Source organism: Triticum aestivum, chromosome 1B (genome assembly GCF_018294505.1).
Source record: "Triticum aestivum cultivar Chinese Spring chromosome 1B, IWGSC CS RefSeq v2.1, whole genome shotgun sequence".
NCBI classification, from domain to species: domain Eukaryota; kingdom Viridiplantae; phylum Streptophyta; class Magnoliopsida; order Poales; family Poaceae; genus Triticum; species Triticum aestivum.
In genome coordinates this window covers 557,076,593-557,087,439 of record NC_057795.1, presented here as the reverse complement: position 1 = coordinate 557,087,439, position 10,847 = coordinate 557,076,593, and the positions used below count along the sequence as shown (strand labels likewise).

The window sequence follows — 10,847 nt, the reverse complement described above, 5'->3', positions numbered from 1 at the left end:
CTCTCTTTTCTCCTCCTCTCATCCCTCTTCGTCTCTGTCCCGTAGACGACGGAAAAAAGGGGCTACGCCCGGCCACCGGCTGCTGTCGACGGCGTCGAATGCCACCACGCCGCGCCAGCTACTCTTTCCCTTCCCCTTCCATTTCTCCCTCCATCATCCGCCTCCTGTGGCAGAGAGAGAGGGACGCAACTGCACCCTCCTCTGCTCGCCGTTTCTTTCGATGGAGTGGTGACACCCCCTATTGATCCCCTTTCCAGCGTGCCCGAGCTCCCGAAGGGGAGCGCGCCACTGTCAAGCGGCTCGGTGGCGGTGCCTTTGCCCCGAAGGGGTCTGTGATTTCAGCATCTTCATCGATCTGAACACGGTAAAAAAGGAAAGGGTTGTTCTTCTTTTATTGTAATTGATCTAGGAAGTGTAGGTCTCATTTGCTTTTCTATCTACCGTGAAAAATCTAACCCTAGAACTGCTCTGACACCAATGTTAAGTTCTCTAAGAACATCTAGGCTAGAGATTATCGGTAGAACCATCTATATGTCGAATCTATCTAGTCATCTGAGAAGGGAGGACAGAGAGATGGGGAAGTAGAGGAGTACCATCTCTTTGGCTCGATGAGCCCGTGGTGCCGGACATGGTGGAGGCGACGGTGATGGCAGGGTGTGGTCAAGGCGGCGGTGACAGAGCTTCCCGTCACTACTACACTGACCTAGATCCGTAGGTGTGTCGGTGGGGTGTACGGCTCACGACGAATCTCGTGTTGCGTGCCGCCGGCCCCCACCTCTTTATCTAGCGCAGGTGACAGGGGGCCATCAACCATAGTGAGTTGGGCGCCGCTGATCAGGGCACGGATCTAAGGGCCCGATGGGCCGTTGGGCCCACATGGGAGGAGATCAACCTAACAGCCTCCTCTCCAAGAAAAGAACTTAGGGTTCTTCTGCGAACCGCTGGTGCCGTCGCCGTCACCGGTCTACCTCGTCTCTGATGTGGCCCTAGGGCTATGGAGGCCCGGTGGACCCCGGTCTTTGCCGGCGGAAGGGATCTTGCTTCCTTTTTAGGTGTTTTTGTGAGTTCGTTTTGGGTTTGCGTCTTGCTCAAGAAGATGAGGCGGTGGCGGCTCCCTGAAGAGGAATAATATTCTCACGCGTAGCCTCTATTCTGACAATGCATCTAGCATCGTCGGAGGGCGCATGGAGGTATGTCTCCGGTGAATCTCACCGGATTCATTCAGTGCTGATCTTCAATGGATCTGCTTGGATCCAATTTTTGTTTTTATTTTTTCGTGTGTCTATAGGTTGGGTTCTCTTGATCTATACTTCTCTTCATCGACGACGGTTGCTGTTCTGGTGTGCTGGCCCTATGAGGCCTTAGCAGCACGACGACTTCCTGACTGTCTACTACGATAAGTTTGACCCGGCTCTGGCCAGGGAGGGGCCATAATGGCAGCACACCTTCACCTTGATGCGGTGCTTGTAGTCGTAGCTATGTGGTATAGGGACATGGATGTAATTTTGTTATTTCTGTTATTCTTTGCACTGCCATGGTAGATGACGATAGATCATTTTTTTTTTGCAAAAATAAAAACACAAGGAACAACGTTATGATTTAACGACCTTAATTTTTCACCAAACAATTTCTAGTTATTTTTTTCTGATAAAGAGAGATGTTATTGATTCTTGATGTGGGGTGATACAAACATAACACTTTACATCCGACCACCATGTAAAGTGACACTTTGTAATCTTAGTGAGGATTAAGTTAACCATCGGACTTACCTACGAAGTCTAGCTCGATGGTTAGGACGATATTACCGGTCAGGAAGCAGTTGCGTCAGCTTGAGAGTTTCGCAGTAGTGCTACGGCAGACACATCAGTCTTGATGCTTAGCTGGGCCGATACTCCGTGGTTTTGACCACCAACTCTTCCAGCTCAGCTGCTATGTCAGTTCGAACAGCCGCGCGCGTGAATAGACGGTCCATGTCCATCCTCGCGGCAAGTGGTCAACCTTGCTACCAATTATCGTAGCTACGTACGACCAGGTAGTGGTGTCGCAGCAAGTCGGTACTCCAGTCGACAATAGATCAGTACTAGGTTACACAGGGACACCCCTCATTTATCTGGTTAGGTAGCTAAACCATCGGCATTTTCTTTGGCGCAAGTTTCTGATGTATCTCATTCCCGACATTTGTGTTCCACTAAATCATCGATGCTGCCCATGCATTACCTTCGTCAACCCCTCCTCACCTGTTCTATCCGTTGCAAAAGGAGGTGACATACATGTCAAAGTTGCTTCACGTGTTGGTCGCATATAAAATGAGTGGCGTAGTGGCCTGGCACTATACTATCTCACGAACAAGCAAGGACCATTGGTTATCTCGTCAGTCAATGAATTTTTAAGTTACCCTGTACTTTGTAGGACGGGGCAAAGATCGAAAGAAACCTTGCTGTTTATTAAGCAGACGCAATAAAAAAGACATATCATTCAAAATATATCAGACCAGCTAAGTACAAAACTTACCCTAAAAAAATAGGTAAGTACAAAGCTGAATTTTTTGTTTTGGTTCAGAAAGATCTTCAACACATGAAGCCAGTGTCTGTACCTGTCGACCTTTCCAGTGGACCTCATTCAACGTAGATGTAGAGGCCGGGGGTGACCTAGGGGCGGACCTTGGGAGAAAAATTCGGATGCCCTGGCATATAACCACTCCTAGTTTCCATTTAAAGATGGGGTGTCACACACTGAACTTTGGATGAAACTTACAAAAAAAAGTTTTGCACCTGGTGTCCCATGTACCCGGGTAGCTAAACATTGGTACGCCCCTGGGTGAATCTCCATTTCAAAAAGAAAAGGAATCAACCAAACAAACTTGTAGTACCTTCTCCGTAGCCGCATGTTTGAAAGTAAATGATGTTACACATATACGGTGGAATCATGTCAACATGTAACCAACTTTGAGGTAGAGCCTGCTCACTTTTGAGGTAGAACCTCCAACTTCATATCCTACCTAACAATGGCGGCCGCTCACTAGATGCAAGGATAGGGACGACCTTGATACCCAACAATGGTGGCCCAACGCCGTCTGTTTAGCTTCCTTGCTGCTACTTATATTTGTTTATTCTTTGGGCTTATTTGTGTTGTTGCCCACATTGACCTTTGTTTTACCTTTTCTATACTGATTCTTGTTTGTGCTAGTACTTTGGCTTTATTTACAAACCAGGGCAATAGACCTTTTCCTGAGTAAACTATTACACTATGAGTATTGGTTCTGACACTCATAGTGTACTTGTCATATAGGTGAATGCATAAGTTGGATGTTTTGTATTGAGAACTACATCCAAAAGAGTGTCTAATATATGATATTTATCAAGTAAAGTTGTAGCCGGTACAAAATAAGGACAATTTGACAACTAACAAGCCCTAATAATATTTACACGGAAATCCTCTCTGGTTGTCTTCTTCCAATGATTGTTCACCACCGACCAAAGTTTGAAATTGAACTAAGAAGCCGGTAAGTGGAAGGCACGTGCAAACGCACTCCCCATACAAGGCATCAAATACAACAATAAACATTGGTCGTTAGCAATTGGAATTAAAACCCACTAGAAGAACATCGGTTGAGCAATCGCTGCAAAAAACACATGATTGCAATCCTTCATCACCAAACGGGTGGAGAAACCATACTTTGCCGCAGAACAAACCAAAACAAAAGTTTGAAGTTGCTACATAAAAAACTAGCCAACTACTTCTCTTGACACACCAACTGACAAGATCCAAAGTGAACTAACATAGTGATCAATGGGGGCAAGCAGTCAAGTCTGCTACCAGCTATCAGAACGTACGAGCGCATAGTGGTATTGCAACAAGTCAGTACGCAAGGGAAACGCGAAGGAGAACCAGACGAAGTAGCAACATGCACTCGGTGATCTTCTCCGATGCAAATTTTTTATGTATCTCATTCCTGACATTTGCCGCTACTAAATCATCGGTGATGCCTATCACCGTCGATCAACGCCTCCTCAGCAAATGAAGGAGACATACATGTCAAAGTTGCTTCACATGTTGGTCTCATATAAAAGGAGTGGCGTAGAACTAACACTTTACTGTCTCGCGAACAAGCAAGGACGATTGTTTATCTGATTGATTAATGAATTTCAAGGTTCTGATGTACTTCTTAGGAAGTGCAAAAGCCAGAAAGAAATTCTCGCTATTTATTTAGCAGGCGCAACACGAAGACAAAACATATCAGATCAGCTACGTACAAAACTGAATTTCCAGTTTTTATTCAACAAGATCTTCTGCACATGAAGCCAACGTCGGCCGATATTGTGGGTGGACCTCATTCAACGTAGTTACAACCGGCAGTTACTGACCTCACATATGTTTGTTATTATTTTTCCTCCGTCTTAGCATATTTTTGGTCTTGTATAACTTTGCTCTTTTCCAGCGCAATTATCTGAACGTGTATCTCGATATTGGCTATGTGCATCTTACTCGTACAGAGGACGGATGTCCACTCATTGGCTTTGTATCCGTTGATGCTTCATCATGAGTTAATAAAATGTCCTTTATAAAAAGGCAATAATGATGTGCGCAACCATTCCTCCTTCAGCCTAAATAAATCAAAACAACAAAATATGTATACATTGTTCTGAAATATTTTAGATACTAGATAAAATGTGTCAACTTGTGCATTGTAGAACACAAACAATCATGATTTTATTATAAAAATAACAGGCATGCATAATAGCCACATCTCTTAATATATAAATTTCATCACCCAAACAATCCTGCAGTAAATTTCTGAAAGCCAATAGTTTGATAGTAAATTTTGTTACATACACATGTGCTATGACTTCATGTCTAGATTATAAGATTTGTCCAAAGTCAAACTAAGTAAAGTTTGACCAACTTAATAGGAAAAATATCAACATTAACAATGCAAACTCAGTATCATTAGATGTGTCATGAATTTAATTTTCATATTGTGTAACTTTAGTATTGTAGATGTTTGATATTTTTTTATATAAATATGATCAAACTTGACGAAGTTTGACTTCAGACAAATCTTATATAGAAACTAAAAAGGACCAGAGGGATTACATAGTTACCGGATTCACTCGGAGAGGTCTCGAACTCCAATCTAGATCGGAGTTCGAATTCGCTTGGTTCGATCTGGATTCGCTACCTGATTCGTTGAACTCTAATCAAACCAGAAAAATAGATTCCTTGGCTGGAGGTTTTGGCTGGCGAGCGGTGACTCGACGACGGAAATCATGCGGTTGTGCAACGCGACAGATGGATGCAAAACCTGGTAGCCGGCCCATCGTCCAATGTCTCCAGTAGTTTTACGGCAGACAGATCCGAGAATCAAATCACAGCTAGCCAATCCCCCTCCCCTCTCCCCCTCGCGTCGCCCCCGCGGGCAGCCGAGCGGGGCAACCCTAGCCGCCGGCCTCGCTCTTCCCCCTCTCATCTCCCTCCCCCCGCCGCCGCCGGCTAGCGATGCTAGGCAAAGCCCTGGTGGTGCCGGCGGTGGCAGGAAGATTTTCCCCCTTTTTGCTCAGCCTAGGGTTGGCGCGGGACGATCTGGCCGGGCGGGGGCGCCGCGCTCGCAAGGGGCCGGTGGCGTGGCAGCAGATGCGGGTGGTGACGGCATGCGGGGCGCCGCGGGCAGCGGGGCCAAGCGCGTGTGTGGGTTGTGCGGCGGCTCTCTAGCGGATGCGCGCGCCGTCGGGTCGCCCGTTCTGGCGGTCTGGTGGGCGGCGGGCCGTGGCGGCCCGGTCCAGGGCGCCACAGGGAGCGGCTGCTCGCTCTTCGGGTGGGCAGCATGGTGGGCGGCGGACTCGGACCGGCGGCCTGGATCTGGGCCAGATCTGGCAGGGCGGTGCGGGTCCGGCGAGGTGGTGCTACTCGGGATCCATCGGGTGGCAGTGGGGCAGCCTGCTGCTCCTTGGCAGCGGTGTTCCATGCTTCAGGAGGTCGGTGCTGACGGTTTGTCTCTCCGGCGTGTCGTGATGGTGCAGATCCGGTATGCGGTGGTGGATGTCATTCGTCGGCGCGCAGGTGTAGGGAGCCGACTTGGTCCGCACGGATGCAAGCTTATGCGTTAGTGCTCTTCTCTCTTGTTGCATTGTGGTGGCGTCAGTCCGAGGTTGCTCGTCAGGCGTCGCTATGCCGTCGGACAGATCGGCACCATTGACCACGGACATGGCGTCATTCGAGCGTGCTCGCGGTGGCCGACGGTAGCCACAGGGTTGTCTCCCCCCTGGTCCACTGGGACCGGATGGGGATACAGGCGTGGGCGCCTCCTACTATGGAGGTGCCGACCCAAACCCGCTGGCTGATGCCGAGCTAGGGGTGAAAGGTGGTCCCTTTCACTCTTACTACTGTGGTCGGGTGCTTGTGACAGAGATGGTCGGCGGTTCCTAGAGGCATGGATCCCGGGGCGGCGGCCCCTGACGGCGGGCCTCATTGTTGGTTTTCTGGAAGGCTCCGTGGTGGCGGTGGTGGCTCCATCTTTAGGTCGTGAGGGCGACTAGGGATGTAGTGGCGGGAGGCCCAGGACTACTCTGGCAGTGCCCAGATCTGGGGTGGGCAACCTTGACCCTCGTTGTGGTAGTGGCCTGGTCTCCTCGTGGTGGTGCGGGCAAGTGACCGAGCGAAAGCTCCGCGCTTCTGGCGCCGGCGACGGCGACGCCTGTGGGTGTAGCTTGCTTCTTAAAGACGGCGTTGTGGATCCAGTACCTGTGCCAGGGCTCACGGTGAAAATCGTTGTCTGCTCTCAGACTCGGCAGCGGCGACGCTTCGCGCCGTAACCCTCCTGGATGCGTTGTCTTTGAGCTTAGGGGCCCCTGTCCGTGCCTCGGCGAGGTGTTAGGCTTGTTCTAGGCTTATGTTTTATCTGTTGATCTGCTGTGTAAGGGGGCCTCCCCATCATATTGTATCGTTTGGCCATGTAATCTGGTTTTTTGCTTTGTTTATAAAGCGGGACGAAAGCCTATTTCGAGGACAGATCCGAGTCTTGATGGCTAGCTGGCCCCATACTTTCTGGTTTCTCGCCTACAGCCCAGCCCCCAGTACTCAAGCTCAACTGTGATGTTAGATCACACAGCCGCATGAGTCGACATTGCAGCTCCAACCTCCCGGCAAGCGGTCAACTTTGGTAGGAGCTACCACAACTACGTATGAACTCATCATGGTATCGCAACAAATCGGTGCTCATACATGATATGGACTGGTACTTGATTAGATTGGGACGCCCCTTGTTTATCTATTTGGGTAGGTGGTCCTTCAGAATTTTCTCTGCCACACGTTTCCGATGTATCTCATTCTCAACATTTGTCGCCACTAAATCATCGACTCTTCTCGTCATCAGCGATCAACCCCTCGTCGCATGTTCTATGCATGGCAAATGAAGCAGACATACATGTCAAAGTTGCTTCACATATTGGTCTCGTATAAAAGGACTGCCGTAGTGATGTTGCACTTTACTGTCTCACCAACAAGCAAGGATGATTGTTTATGTCGTCAATTAATGAATTTCCAAATTGCGTTGTACTTTTTAGAGAAAAGGCATTGCGCCCGACTTTATAAATAAAGCCATAAAACAGGTAGCGAACATCCAAAGGTTCAGAACACACAACCAGCAAGACCCCAGCCAGGGTCAAACGACAGAAAAAGAGTTTAAACGGGGGTACATGGCTCCCTAGCCAATACGCAGCACACAGGCCGGAAAGTAACTCCCAGAAAAGACTAGCCAACGAAGCACCACCAGCTAAGCATCCTACTCTTGTCTGCATAGATTAGACGCCGAGGCCCGAACTTTGGATATCAACGCAGACAGCGCCTCCTGGTCGTCCACCTTAGTCAATGATTTCCACTGCTGCAAGAAGGCACATGATTTAAACAAGCAATCAGCGGGTTTAGTCGAAAACACATGTTCAATAATAAACTTGTTCCTAATCGTCCAGAAAGACCAGCAAATTGCTCCCAAGCCCACCCAAAAGATGCGTCTGGTGAGGCCCGACAGGGTATTAGCAAGAGCCCGGAGGTCTGAGAAAGAGGAAGGATCCCAAGCTACATGAAGCCACTCTCGGACGCAACTCCAAATAAGCTTAGCCAGGACACAGTGGAAGAAGATATGAGTCGTATCCTCCAAGACACCACATAAAGCGCAATATTGAGACCCCGGACCATTCCTCTTACGGATTTGGTCAGCCGAAGGTAGCCGGCCCCTAAAGGCTTACCATAAGAAAATTTTAATTTTGGGAGGAATCCGGGCCTTCCAGACCTGGGAGTAGGGGTGCCGCCAATAAGCTTAGAATACAAAGATTTTACTGAAAAGCGACCAGAAGAAGAGTAAAGCCAAATCACCGAATCCATGTTCGTCGAGAGCGAGAGGAAGAAGGCAGTAAGACGTTGCCAATGTTTGAACTCTTCAGGCAAAAGGGAGCGATGAAAGGCCAAGTCCCAACCATTGGCGGCCAGCTCCGCGATAGAGATATCCGGATCAGGGCAATAAGAGAATAAGGTGGGGAAGGTCACGGAGAGAGGTGACTCTCCACACCACCAATCAAGCCAAAACCTAATGGAAGAGCCATCACCCACAACAAACTTCACATGAGCCTGGAAAAAGGGCCTAAATTTCACCAAGGCCTCCCAAAATTGAGAACCACCACGCGAGCTGGCAAACATCGGACTAGACATGGGGAAATATTTAGCTTTAGGAATACTGAACCATAAGGACTGATATCCACCACTCATAATCTTCCACCACCATTTGACCATAAGACATTGGTTCATGATAGTCGCGTTGATAATACCCAACCCTCCAAGGTTTTTGGGTCACACATCAGTTTCCACTTAACGAAGCAATATTTGCGACGATTATCAACGGCATTCCAATAGAAAGCCCTACGGTGCTTGTCAAAGCCAGCGTGAATCCTTCCCGAAAGTAGGTAGAAGCCCATCAGGAACATAGGGAGGGAAGACAAACAAGCATTGATCAGAGCCACTTTGCCCGCATTGGTATTGTATCTGCCACGCCAAGGCAGGACTCTGTTGCCCACCTTGGTTACCACCGGGGCAAAGTCCTTCGCATGGAGAACATCCGGGGAGATAGGGAGACCCAAATATTTGAAAGGGAAGGACCCTAGCTTACAATTAAGAAGACGAGCCACCCTTAAGGCTTCGATCTCATCCACACCAGTGACAATAACCTCACTTTTTCGCAAAATTGATTTTAAGGCCCGACATGGCTTCAAAGCAAAGGAGGATGAATTTTAGGTTAGCAAGACAATAATCCTCTAAATCAACCATTATGATTGTGTCGTCCCCATATTGAAGATGAGTAACCCCTTCAGGAATAAGATGAGAGATAACTGGAGAAATGTGCCCATGATTAGCTGCTCTGGAAAGAATGCGAGATAAGGCGTCTGCAACAAAATTAAACAAGATGGGAGAGGCATGATCCCCTTATCTTAGGCCCCTACCATTGACAAAAAACTTACTACTTTGGCCATTGACAGAGATGGCAGTGTGGCCCCCCGAGACCATTTGCATGATTCTGTGGACATACGAACCATCAAACCCTTTAGCCAAAAGGACCTTTCTCAGAAAGGGCCAACTCACCGAGTCATAGGTCTTCTCAAAATCAAGCTTTAGGATCACGGCCTTAGATTTATGAATTTTGAGGTCATGCACAAAGTTGCGTTGTACTTCGTAGGAAGGGGCAAAGATCAAAAGAATTATCATTGTTTATTTAGGAGGCGCAACATGAAGACATATTATTATATATAACTGCAAAACATAATTTCTGATTTCTACCAGTAAGATCTTCTGCACATGAAGCCAGTGTTGTCCATCTTTTTTTTCTGCAAGGGAATGTGTGAGCTTTATTTCATTATTATAGAGTTACAATCCAAAGAAAAAAATCAATACAAGGGAGGCCTCTATGTTTTTTTATTGAAAAGGAGGTTAAACCCCCGGCCTCTGCATCAAGTGATGCACACAACCATTATTATTAATTAATGAAAGAGTACATAACAAAAGAAACCACATCCGAACAATTACAAGATATGAAATAAACACCTACGACTAAGTCGATTTCCGCAGCAATGCCTTCAAGACGGGATAAATGTCCTCGCGTCATCATTGTCACGTCCGAACAAAGATGACTTGGACAAGGAGTTTCATCCTACTTTGTGGAGACTAGGCAATGAAGACCAACACAACAACAAACAACAATGCTAAATACGGTACCATTATAACTTGCGATATGATCTGCAACTCTGTTTTGTTCCTATCAAAACTTCTGAGGAATATGTTCCCTGTCAGCCATCAAAACTTAATCTCCGCAGAGAGATGTCTGTATGCCAAGCTATCCATGTCATCACCAGTAAAGATGGACAAAGCAACTGAAGATTCCAGTTGAAGGAGGTCGGTCTGTTGGATATCTGAGTGACATACCTTGCATTATTGCATGTATATATCTCTGCCTCTAGGGGCATCATTGTATTTAAAGAACAATTAGTAAGGTGCAAAGATCACACTCCCAGCATGCCTCCTACGGACCGTGCAGGCTGCCACAGTGCCATACGACACCAAGAAGGAGTCATCCATAGATAAGGCTAGCATGTTTGTGATACGTCTCAAACGTATCTATATTTTTTTTGTTAAATGCAATTATATTACCATTCTTACATATTTTGGCTATCATTTTTATATTATTTTTCTTGACTAACATATTAAATCAGTGCCCAGTGCTAGTTGTTGTTTTCTACTTGTATTTGGTTTTACAGAAAATCGATACCTACGAAGGTCCAAACACGAAGAAACTTTTTGATGATTTTTTT

General features: G+C 47.2%; 2 long non-coding RNA genes across 2 annotated transcripts in view; one reads left to right on the top strand and one right to left on the bottom strand.

Moving 5' to 3' along the window:
• The window catches only part of LOC123138086 (uncharacterized), a 1,990-nt gene extending 1,291 nt beyond the window's left edge, over positions 1–699 (bottom strand). The window contains exon 1 of the long non-coding RNA XR_006468859.1: positions 594–699. This is a non-coding gene — a long non-coding RNA (uncharacterized lncRNA). The remainder of the gene's footprint in view (positions 1–593) is intronic.
• Positions 7–1,624, top strand: LOC123138079 (uncharacterized). Its single transcript, XR_006468857.1, has 2 exons — positions 7–1,190; positions 1,289–1,624. It is a non-coding gene; the product is annotated as an uncharacterized lncRNA (long non-coding RNA).
• The last annotated feature ends 9,223 nt before the right edge of the window (positions 1,625–10,847 follow it).